Source organism: Notamacropus eugenii, chromosome 4 (assembly GCF_028372415.1).
Source record: "Notamacropus eugenii isolate mMacEug1 chromosome 4, mMacEug1.pri_v2, whole genome shotgun sequence".
Taxonomy (NCBI): Eukaryota; Metazoa; Chordata; class Mammalia; order Diprotodontia; family Macropodidae; genus Notamacropus; species Notamacropus eugenii.
In genome coordinates, this window is record NC_092875.1 from 12,964,846 (window position 1) to 12,978,106 (window position 13,261).

Here is a 13,261-nt window from a genome sequence, read left to right on the forward strand (position 1 = left end):
TGCAAAAGATGTATACCAAAAAATTCCTGGGTTATAATGCTTATTATCTATCTAGTATTCATTGCACACCACCCCAAAGCACAAGAAGACGCATAATTGTAAAGTTTTTGACTCAGTTCTGCAGTCACAGCTTATTCATGTAGTTTAAACATATAAAACAGACCCAAGTATCTTACGTCCACATAAAAGTTACTTTGTATTTAAAACATTTTGCCAATGCAATAATATCAGGAACAATTTTTATAAAACATGGCATTTTTTCAAGGAGACACTTAAAGTCCATTCCATTTCTGTCTAATCTTAAATTACTGCCAGCTATCCTAAGAAGAATTAAGTGTAGCTTTCTTAAGCTGAAGCAAAATGTCACATTAATTACTTGATGTCTATAAATGACATAAAACTATGTGGGGTTAATGAGAAACAAAGGACAGCTAGGGGGTGCCATAGTGCACAGAGTACAAAGCCTGGAGTCATGAAGACTCATCACCAATTCAAATCTAGCCTCAGACAATTACTAGTTGTGTGACCCTGGGCAAGTCACTTAACCCTGTTTGCCTCAATTTGCTCAGCTGTAAAATGAGCTGGAGAAGAAAATAACAAACTCCAGTATCCAGAAAACCTCAAAGGAAGTTACAAAGAGTAAGAAATAACTGAAACAGCACAAGAGGCTTCTCCTACTCTAAGGCATGGAGCAGCTTTGCAATTATGGTCTCTGGAAGGTAAAAGCTACAATGATCTGCTGAGGGAACGGAGGAGAGATTTCCATCAGATCTTACCTGTCTTTTCTCTGAAAATGAAATCCACCTTACCCAAATCTAAAGTGAATGTCAGACTCTATCTAGATGCCTTCTCTATCCCGGACTCTAGGATAGCACAGTCATTTCCCCCAGGGTTGCTGCTATTTCCACCCTATAAACCAGGTCTTCCCTGTTAGTGAGAATCACATTCAGAATGGAATTTCCCCTTAACTTCTCCATCTTTTTAAGGATGAAGTTACCACTAGGGCAAATCATGTAGTTAATGGCTGCTCTGCTTTTATCAAATGTCCAGCTCCAGCAGATGTCAGATAACTGATGTCCTCCATTATTACTGTATCATGTCTGTGCCCAGTTTGTGATCTATTCCCCAAACTCTTCCTCTAGTTCTTTCTCTATGGGTTGCCTGTAGTTTCTGTTTGTCTCTCCTTTGACCTTCACCCAAATACTCTCTACCATTCTTCTTTCTTTTCATTGCTAGATATCCTCACTTGAGTATACCTTCCTAATATGTAATGCTACACACACACACACACACACACACACACACACACACACAAACACAAACAAACAAACAAACAAACATTTTCCCCATTCTGCTTCTTTTGAATCAAGTATACCCATCTAGAGCTATTGTCCACTCATGGATTTTACCTCACCAAGTCTCAGTAATAACTATGAGGTCAAATTTGCCTCCATGTGTTAAAAACATCTACCTCTTCTTACGTCTTGTCTAAACTTCGGGCACTGGAAACATAAATGCTCAAAGGGGATGACACCTTGGGGCATTGTTACAAAGGATTCTTACTCAGTAGATTAGAAAGGGAAGGAGAGAAAAGAAACATGTCATGAATTCTGCAGGAAGACCCTCCTCTGACTCTCAGATAGGGCTCAGGCATGTGAGTGGTAGGATCTATCCAATATCCAGACTAAGATGGCATTGACATTAGCCACTTTCCTCTAATACTTATCCCCCCATACCTCAGCCTCAGTTTCCTCATCTGTAAAATGAGGGAGTTGATCTAGATTGAGATCAGTTGCCTGTAAGATTAAATGGTATCCAAGTTCTCTTCCAGCTTTAAAACCTATAATTCTATCAATTGTCCATCCCTGGAGCTCAATGTCCATCACTTAGAGCTAAGTCACTATATCCCCTTCCCCTGGCTAGTTCAGCAAGAATATTGGATTTGTAATCAGAAATCTAGGATTCACATCTTGATTCTGCCACTTTTAAGTCCCTGAGGTCTAGAAGCAGGTGCTGAGAGGGGTGGAAATAGAGACTAATAGGACAGAAAGACTGTGGGTACTATGACAACCAGGGACTCAGGTGGAATGTACATTGGGTAGGAACGTTGCCTGGTTTGAGGCCAGAAGAAGGTGAGATTGAGAGCTGAAGAGTTGTAGAAGGTGCCTGAGGAGGCAATCGAATGAGGGGAGTACCAAAGGGGCCAGGGGAGATAAGGATGGGGGATGAGGAAGGGGAGTTATATGGGGATGAAGAATTAGTAGGATCTGATGATAGATGGTAGGGAACAAGTGTGGGGCATGAGAAAGGGAGGTGAAGGGGATTAGTGTGGGACGTATTCCTAGGGGAGTGAAGGAAGGGCCCATGCTGGTCCCTGTGGGAGAGAACTGTAAGGGAAATAGGCCTGAGTCCCAGTCCCCTGTCTTCTCTACCTTAACCAAAGTAGAAGACTTTACATGTGTCCCTGTGAAATTCCATTTTGTTTAAACTACTTTTCTCTCAATTTCCTTGATAGGTAAGAAATTTAAGGACTTTTCTCTCCCTTTTTCCAGATGAGGAAACAGGCTCAGAAGGATTCCTAGGGTCACTCATTGAGCCAGGATTCAAGCCCAGGCTGTTCCTGACTGGAAGTCAAATGCTGTTCCCACTCACTGCTCCCTGATGCCTCTGCCTAGCCCATTCCTGCACCTCATTGCCCTGTGGCCTGAATTCTAATCCCCTCCTCATCCTATTCATTTTCTGGCCCTTTCTGACTTGTCCATATGCTCCCATCGGGAGAGAGTGGAAAGGTCCACTACAACAGCCTCACAACCAAGCTGCCACCCAGCCTAGTTGAAAAGTCAGACCAGCTAAACCTTGGGGTTTCTCTTCACAGAGATGTGCTAATCTGTTGACAGAGTCCTAGGAGAAAATGACAAAGGGATCGACTTTTTGCCTTAATCCTCCCCTGGCTCCAAGGGAGAGCTAAACTCTGGACTAGGAGTCACAGGATGTCATCATGTTTATAACTCAAAGCAATCTCAGGGAACAAGCGCTTAATTTTTCAGGAGGAAAAACTGAGACCCACACAGAACCTCAGAAGGGGGGTGTTCAAGGTCAATGTGGGGTTAGCAGGAGAGCCAGGATTTGAACCCATATCATATGGGCCTCAGTCTTCATCCTGCCTCTCAGACCCTTATACTGCTCCCTCTGAGAGCACCTATGAATATAAGTTCATAAATTTAGAACTGAAAGGGTCCTCAGAGGCCATTTACTCCAAATCCCCCACCTTTTTCTTTTGCAAATGACTTGCCCAGGGTCACTCAGCTTATAAGTATCACCCCTATTCTTATCCTTGTTCTGCATCCATCACTCGGCAGGGTAGACCAGTGGCCAGAGCCCTCACTCTATTGTACCCTGTGCTTCCTGCATCTCCAAGACTTCCACACTTGTCATCCTGACTGGCCATTGAGTCAGCTCCAGCTCTAAGATCTCCAGCTCTGTAACTTCCCTCGCTGACTCCCAGCCCTGTCTTTCTGTCCCTCCACCTCTGCCCATACCTGCTCCTTAGACTCATTGCTTCCACTTCTCTTCTCCCAGGATCCCAACCCTGCTCCAGCCTCCACTACCTCACTGAGGACCTCAGAGCTCATCTCCAGACTCCTTTTGCCTTTCTTTGTATCCCTAGTACTTAGCACAGTGCCTGGCACATAATAGGGGCTTAATAAAAGGGGAATTGTTGATTTGATTTGGTTTGACTGAGGCTTAAGAACTTGAGAGATTTGCCTAAAGAGTTCAAGTCTTCTAGTTCACAAATATGATGATATCACAATAATCAGTAGCAGTTGTATACCACTTCAAGGCTTTACAAATCACTTTACAAATATTGCTTTATTTTATCTTCACAAAAACACTGAAGGGTTAATACTATCATCATTTTACAGATGAGGAATCTGAGATAGAGGTTAAGTCAGGCCTGCTGCCCAAGGACCGTGAAGCAAGGGCCACTTGGCCAAAGGATTTCCTATACATACAAAGGATGTTTTCCTCTACATTTTTTGCCAGGTATCTGAAATCCTTTGGTGTGCCACAAGAAGTCCAAGGGCCACAGGATGTGCAGGTCTAGGTTAAGTGATTTGCCCAGGGTCACACAGCTAGAAAGGGTTGGGGCTGGATTTGAATTTAGGTCTTCTTGACTCCAGGTCCGGCAATCTAGTCACCGATTGTTTCCTGATACTCTTCCATTTGGAACATGGAGACTGCAAAACAAACAAGCTACATGATATCTCTAAAGGGGTCATGTATCTAAAGAGTGGAGATTTCCTTCTTGTTTGGATGAGGAAGTGACCATGGAAGCAGGAAGATTCAGAACTAGGTGCTGTCCATTGAGAACACTGCAGGGTCTACTGAGCTGGACAAGGTTGAAAAACAATTCCTTGGCCCCACCTCCTCCTACTTAAAAGCCATACCACCTCCATGGCATCCTTCTCTGCTCTCCATCCATCTTTCCTGTGTTTGTCTGCTTTGATTTGGGGACCTTAGAAGCCATCTAACTTGACTGTCTCATTTTACATGGAAGAGAACTGATCTTCAAAGAGACTCAATGACTTATCCAAGGTCACACAGTAAGGGGCAAAACCAGATTTGTATCCCAGCTCCTCTGACTCCAGGTCCAGAATTCTGTTCACAAAATCAGCAGTGACATCAAGAATTCACCTTTTCAATTCATTCTGGTCCTCATTTCCCTGATGAGGCAATTTACCCAATTGTGGATTTGAATCCAAGTCCTCAGATTTCAACCCTAGAGACCTTTCTTTCACTCCTCACTACTTCTCTTTACTTACTGGAACGTGTAAGGATGGAGGAGCTGGGCAACAGGATGCCCAGAGTCTACAGGAGAAGAAAATAAATCTCAGAGGCCAACCTGCCTGCCATGGATAAGAACAGTGAGGGCTTTGGATTCCAGAACAAGGGATAGAGGACAACTGCATTCTTTCTCACCGTCCCTCATCCTTCTCTCCTTCTTTTGGTAACTATCCTTAAACTCCCCTTTCACACTCCCTACCTGTCTAGCTGAGCATCTGTCAGCATCTGCTGATCTCTCTGTCTTTTTGTTTTCAGTCTGGAGCACTCACTTTCCCTCATCTACAAGATCTGGATTGAAATGAGTACATGAGGAGCTGAATAAAAAGCTTATAACCAGTTCTAAACTTGGTTCAGGTTGAGCATCTGCTTGCTGGAGTTCTCATCCTGTACTTCTGCCTGTCTTGGCCTGGCTTCTCAGTTCTTGAAGCTCTTTGGGCCTCTGCATCTTGACTCCCTTCCTCTGGTGTCCTTTGGGATTATTTTTCCCAGTGGGTTTTGTCTCTTGACTTTCCCAGGCCCAGACCCAGAATTTGTCTCTGATTTCTGATCCTCATGGAGGCCTTGACCCATGTCCATTTCCCTGGTCTCTGACTTGCAGGTTAGCCTGCAAAATGCATACTTCCTGCCTGATTGCCTTCTCATTGCCCAGTTTAATAATGATAATAATGATGACGTTGATCACGATAAAAATGGCATCATCTGTTATCTGCCCTGATCAGAGGATGTCTATAGTATTATGCTCAGTCCTGTGTACCACGCTTTGTTAAGGACACAGAAACTTGAGAGTAGACAGTCACAATGAATAAGAGGAGGACAAGGACAAAGACAATCGATGCATGGATATATGTATGCATATATCAGTGGACAGATGGATGGGGAAGAAGATGGATGAATGAATTGAGGAGGAGGAGGAGGAGGATGGATAGATAGAGGTAGAGGAAGAATAGATGGATAGATAAATATGACAAGTATGGACAGAAGTGTATATGATGATGAAGATGGATGGATAAATAGATGGGTAGGTGGAGAAATGAAGGTGAAGATGAAAAAGAGGATGACTAGATAGCAAGGAAGGTGGATGGATGAATAGGTGGTGATGAGGAGAAGGTAGAGATAAGTAGATGAATAGATAATGAGGATGGATGGATAGATGACTGCACCATGTAGTCCCTCAGAACAGTCAGCTGACCTAGTTAAGTAACATAAGGACCCCTGGGTCTTCCTATCTGACCCACTACTTCGTGCGATAGAACTCTGGACCTTTCCGTCTGCTCTGCATTTGCATCTCCAGAGCTTAGTATAGTGCTTGACTCACAATAAAGACTTAATAATGCTTTTTCATTCATACATGGGGAGGATGGACAGATAGATGACTACATGGTGATGGTGGTGAAGATGGATGAATAAATCAGGATGAAGACGGATGGGTGAGCGGATGACACTGAAGATGATGATGAAGAAGAGGGAGAGGAGAATGAATGAGGAGGAGGAGGGACACTTATTTTTACATAGTAACTTAAGGTTTGCAAATCATTATACATATATTATTTCATATTGTTGTTCTTTCTCCTTCTCTGCCCTTAAGCCCTTCCCAGCCCTGACGTTCCATGTTCCAAGTCCCCTTCCAGATCTGATGTTCTATAATACTATTAGAATTGTCCTTAGATGGCACTGAAGTGAGTACTGAAGTTGCACCCATAAATACATATGTTAATGCCTGTCATTTCTGATAGCCAAGAGCCACTCTCTAGATAATACCCACAAATGATCACTCATTTGTTTCAGTCTTTATTGTCCTTTTCCTCCCAAACATAATGGTTTGTTTAACTGATGCCCTGTGTGATGACTGAAGACTTTTATCTCAACAAAATGTTATTCATCGACCTGGGAAAATTAAGCAAACCCTGTTTGTGTTTTAGTCTTCCTTTGCCAAAGTTAACTATGAACTTTTCAAGCACCCTTTGGATATGGTGCTGAAGTCTAATGAGGAGAGTGAAAGAAGAGCACCATTGAGCGATAATAAAGGGGTCAACCCTTGGACGATCACTCATTCAATGTTTGATCAGAGATTTTGCTGGCCCTTTGCCGTGACAAACGTGAACAGTTTCATGCATTTTATGATCTGTGTTTCGGCTAAGTCACAGCATCTCAGAGCCAGAAGGAGCCTCAGAGACGTCAATCCTCTGGTCCATTCAAAGTCCTCTCATCTCCTCCCTATTAGTGGTCACCCAGCCTGTGCTCTGAGGAGGCACCACAACCACCACCCACATGGGACGGTCTCCTTGTTCGGAAGTTTTCCACCCAAATTTGCCTCTTTCTAGCTTGGTCTCAATCCTCCTAGTTCTGCCCTCTGGGACCAAGCAGACAAATCTAGTCACTCTTCCCCAGGACAGCCTTCCAGTTTAAACAGCATTTAAGAATGAAGCTATCATGAGTCTTCTCTTCCACAGGGAACACCACTGCTTTGTTCCTTCATTGGATCCCTACATGATATTGGGGAGGAGGGGCTGTCCCTTAAGTAACTTAAAGAAGTCTATTGAATGAGTGCATCTCACTCCAAGTGAGAATATGACAAGACCTTACCCTGAAAGCTCCAGGGCCTCACATTGCATCGTGGGCCATCTGCAGTCATCCTGATGAATATCAGGCCACTAGACCCAGATGGCTCAGGAGAAGAAAGGGAGGTTGGTGACCTTGCACAGCCCTCCCTCACTCAAATTAAAGTCAACTGTTGTCACGTCATCATCTTGATGTCATGGTCCTCTTCAAGAATGAAGGGGAAACACACCAACCACATGACATTGACTCAAGGTCCTTAACTGTCCTAACTATGCTCCTCTAGACACACTCAAGCTTATCAATGTGTTACCTACACTGTGGTGCCCAGTACTGAACACAATCCTCCCTATGTAGTCTGAGCACGGCAAACATAACAATGCTAAGATACTACGGTTCTATATAACCCTAGAAGTGACTTTCCCAAGGCCACTTATTAACTGCACGACTATGGAAAGTCACTTGTACTCTCAGCATCTCACATCCTTTTATAAGATGAGGGGGATGGACCCCATGACCTTCAAGTCCTCAGAGGATGCCCAGCTTTGAATCCTTGATTGTGTGATCCTAATCCCATTTTACAGACTAGAAAACTAAGACTCAGAAAGAGCACGGAAAGGAAAGCTAACGTATCAGACAACACAGTAACAATTCCAAAGAGCCTTGACAAGCTAGAACAATGAATCAGATCTGCTACTACAAAAGTTAACTGGGATAAATGTAAACAGATCTAAAAATAGGTTTTGCGTGAGAGTCCAGCTGAGGTTAGGGAATGGGAATTGTAGTGGACTCAGCTGGCTCAGTTGCATGGCTTTCTTTAACTCTGTTCAGCAGCTGAGGTGTAGAGGTAGAGGAGGCAAATGGTGGGGGTTTGGTGAGGCATGAACATTGACAGGACAAGGGAGCAAGAAATTTGAGAACATCAGGCTGACCAACCATAATATCAAGAATTGAAAGAGAGGAAAGGAAAGCCAGAGGAGTGATGGTCAAAGGGCCTGAATATAATGGAGAAGATGAAGAAGAAATTTAGAAGTGAGGGGAAAAAAGAGAGAAGATTCTGGATGATCATTTGTTGGCCATGTTTGAGACCAGACTCTTGTGGAATTCCAGCTTGCTCGGTTGGTCTCTGAGATCCCCCTTGAATGAACACCCCAAAAGGTCCACACTGGAGTCACAGTCAGAAGAGGCAACCAGAAGTCATTCAGTGCTAATCTTGCTAGACCAGTGCATCTGAGGAATACTCATCCAGCTTTTGCTCCTAAACCTCCAGAAGGGAAGCCTCTTACTTCCCAGGACAGCCCAGTCCCCTCTGGAACAACTCCAACTGTTAGGAACTTTCTACTTCAAGTTGATATTTGCCCCTTTGCCATTTCTTCCTCCCTCCCTCTCCACCACCCCCCCCCCATCACTTCTGGTTTTCCCTTTGAGGCCGAGAAAGAAGTGCCATCAGCCATATTTGAATAGTTCTTCCTGATTCAAATTTCCTAGTGCAAGTTGGAGCCTCATAATTTAGAAGAAAAAATATTCCAGAGGCTAGCCCAGAAGCCAGGAAGACTCATCTTCCCAAGTTGAAATCCAGATTCAGACACTTAGTAACTGTAAAAGCCTAGGCAAGTCACTTAACTCTGCCTCAATTTCCTCATCTGTAAAATGAACTGAAGAAGGATATGACAAAGCACTCCAGTATCTTTGTAAGAAAATCCTAAAAAGAATCATGAAGAATCAGACACCACTGAAAAATGACTCTTTCTGACTCCAGCCCAACCACCAACCTATTCTACAACCACTGCAAAAATGTAAATGGAAAGAACAAAAAAGAAACTGGATACTATGTAATTATAATGACCAAGCTTTGCCCCAAAAGCAAGAAGATTCACCACCTTCCCTTCTTTGCAGAGATAGAGGACTATGAAACTAGGAAGCATAATGAATAGAGCACTAGACCTGTCGTGATGGAGATATGAGTTCAAATCTTGCCTCAGACATTTACTAGCTGTGTGACCCTCCCAATTCTGATAGTCTTCTTTTTCTCAAGCTCCTCTGAGGTTTGTCATATCCTATTTTCAGGCCCTCTCAACTCTCACCTTCCATATTCTAAGGCCCCTCCAAGTCTTGACATTCTCTATTCTAAGGGACCTCCCAGTTATGAAATTCTTTGTCCTAAGATCCTCCAAGTTCTGAAATTCTCTCTTCTTAGAATCCTCCTGGTTCTTACATTCTGCATGGTAAGTGGGGACAGAGGATCCTCTGGGACAGAGGACCTATGAGCAATCCCCAGATTCAGGAACCCCTGGCAACATTTCTTTTGCATGTAGACTTGAACCCACCTCCCTGTGACCTTGATCGGGAGGTAGCTAGGCATTACTGACCCTGAAGTCAAGAAGTCCTAAATTCCACCTGGCCTCAGACACTTCCTTCCCATCAGGCATCCCCCTGTCCAGATACCCTGAGTTCTGTAAAGGGCCTCTCCATTCTCCAAGGTTCAGTTCTAATCTCACCTACTCCAAAAATCTCCCCCAGATTCTACTGAAAGTGATTCCCTTGGGGTCATAAGGCAGATTGCTCTGCTTGAGCTTTGGACTCTTTTGGTATTCTAATATGTTAGTGCTTACTTGTGTACATGCCTTCTGTCTTTTATTGCACTCTAAAGTCCAGGAGACCCGAGATAGTATTCACTTCTATATCTGCTGAATCTGAGTCCATCAATCAGCAAGCTCTCACCAATGGCAACTAGATGTGCACAGAGTGTTAGATCTAAGTCAAAAAGACTGAAGTTCAAATTCAGCCTCACATACTCAGAAGTGGGTGTCAGACTGTTCAGTGTTTAGTAGGAGCATTTGCAACTCAGAAATTGGCAAATGCTACAAGTTAGAGCTAGATTTATTGTTTTCTGGATTGTCTAGATTGTCGAGACTTAAGAAAATGATGCAGAAAACGTTAAGAATAGAGATTGAACTTTTAAATGTGTCATGATCAATTTTTTTTCAGGGAGTCAGTTGTTAAACATTTACCAGTCTATCCCTGTATTCATGTTGATTGTAGGCAAATTAACTAACCTCAATCAGCTTCAGTTTCCTCTTCTTTAAGACTGAGATAATAAAGGAATTTCACTCCTAAAGTTGTTGTGAGAATTGAATAAAATAATATTTGTAAAGTGCTTTGCAAACCTCAAAATGCTACATAAATGCTAGTTAATTCTTCTATGACTACTACAACTATTACAACTATAACATGGACTGCTACTACTGCTGCTGCTGCTGCTGCTGCTGCTGCTGCTACTACTACTACTACGACTACTACTACTACTACTACTACTATGACTACGACTACGACTACGACTGCGACTACTTCTACTGGAAAATTATGTCAAAATTTAGTTGCCCAGAGAAATTCATCAGTATTGTATATCAATTTCATGACAGCATGCTTGCCCAGGTTCTGGACAATGAACGATGCTCTCGAGCTTTTCTAGTCACCGATGGAGTGAAACAAGACTGTGTGCTTCCTTTCATGATTTTTAGAATGGTGTTTTCAGCAAGGTTGTCAGATGCCTTCCATGATGACGAACACAGCAACAAAGTCAGCTACCACATTGATGATAAATTTTTCAAGTCAAAAAGACTACAAGCCAAGACTAAAATAAAGGGAGAGTTGGTGCATGACCTTTTGTTTCTAGACAGTTGTACACTCAATGTATCCTCTGAGGCTGAGGTGCAACAAAGTATGGATCAATTCTCTACTGCTTGTGCTAATTTGGACCTAAAAATTAACACCAAGAAAACACAGGTTCTCCACCAGGCAACACCTTGCCATGGAATCAGGAGAAATTTTTAATACCTTGGCAGTATACTTTCCAGAGAAGTCTGCCTAGATGACACATGCATTGACAGAGCTAGTTGAGTTTTGGTAGACTCCAAAGGAAAGTGTGGGACTGCTTACCAACTTGACAGTCTACAGAGCCATTGTGGTGACGTCATTGTTATATTCCTGTTGAGATTTCAGACCACACTTGAAGCATTGAATTGTCAATTCCTTAGGATTTGTAATTTACATTTTTATCTTACACATTTTTACATTAAATCAAACTTACTCCGATGTATTGTAAGGGTGGGATAAATTGTGTGACTCAGTCGAGCAGCCCATCCCACTTAAAGTAAGTGATTAGATGCCTTGAGGATACCTCAACAGGTGAGAATAAATCTTAATCAATTGATCCAACATGTTAGATTAAATTTGTTGTCCTAGGAACTGGAATGACATTTCACAGGAACCATGACACAATCTGGAGATCTACTATAAAATATCAAGCCAATTAAGAGCCAGCAATATTCCAGAGATTAGAGTAATTGTGGCATTCCAGCAAAACCTCAAGGAGGAATCCTTTAGGGGGTGTGAAGAAAGAAGTTTTGGTTTTTTTCCCCAGCCTAGGACTCTTTCTCTTCCCTCTTTGTTTAAGCTTCAAAAAATTTTGAATGTTCTATCAGCTTATTAGCATCATCCCCCTCCTCCCTGAACATTAGCACTCAGATATGATGTATGAAGATGTGTTTACAGCTCCACAAGGAACACAGAAAAGCAGTTAACACCATGAGTGAGGAAAATTTCTTGAACACTCCTACAAAAGGAAGAAAAATGCTTTTTAGCAACCAGCAGCTATGAGTTATGCTTGTTTCATGTGTGCTTTCTAAGCCTGAGCCTACTTCCCTTTGGACTCTGTATGTACAGATGGGATCATTTATCACAGAATTAGCAAAAGGGGATCTTTTGTGCTAACTGCTCCTATTGCACCACCTTAGTAAATACCTTTTTCTAAAAGCTACTTAAAACTAGCACGGATGCGACGTAATCAGTCAAGACTGATCATGATGAACAAGCCAAGAAGCTACTAGAATTAATAGAAAACTAAATTCATTTATAACTAATAATTTTGGAGAGAAGTATACCAGAGAGGGTATTGTGAGTACTAGAAAGAAGCCCTCCCTAAGCTTCTAAGCCTATCCCTAGAATCCTGAGGAGATATAGTTGCCTCACTCTAGGGGCTCAACTCAGCAGGACAAGTAGAAGTTGGGATAAGTACCTCAGAGCATGGATTGCACTATAAATTATCCAGAAAGCTTTCTGGTGCAATACAAATTGAAAACTAAATGAATCTATAAAATGGGATGGAGGCTGAGCCATTGTGATGAATTATGGATTAAAGATGGAAATCTTCATACCTCTAGACTAGAGTAGAAAAAATTGGGGATGAGGCACTGAGGGTTACAGGACACAGGCAAGTCCTACCAGTGCACGTACAAGACTAAAAGGGGAACTTCTGATTGAGAGTATTCCAACTCCTTTGCACATATAAGAACCAAACTGACCTTTTCAGGAGGCAAGATGGCAGAGTAAGCAGTAAATCACTGTTCCTTGCCCAAATTCACCTTTGAAAAACCAGAAAATAGCACCCCATAAAATATCCTGGAACAGCAGAACTAGCAGAAAGATGGTGTGGAGGAGTCTTTTTAGCTCGGGTCATTTGGAAGATTGGCCAAAAAGGTCTATCTTGATTGAGTAAAATGGGATTGCATTCTAAGACAGGAAGCATCCCAACCAGCCAGAAGTAAGCCCCACTTCAGCAAACCAGTGTCAGATCCTGAGCCCCAGTGCAGTGGGGCAAGAAAAAACACCAACACCAGGACCCCCATATGCCTTAGCAAAGACAGAGAAACTAGTGAATTCCAGCTCAGAGAACCACCACGGGTTTGGTGCAACCCTGGGTGAGAGGCATCCTCCAACTGCTAAGCCTCCACGTGCTTCTGTGTAGCCCTAGGGACATTCAGAAAAACACCACTTGGCCTCAGCATACTCCAGACACCAC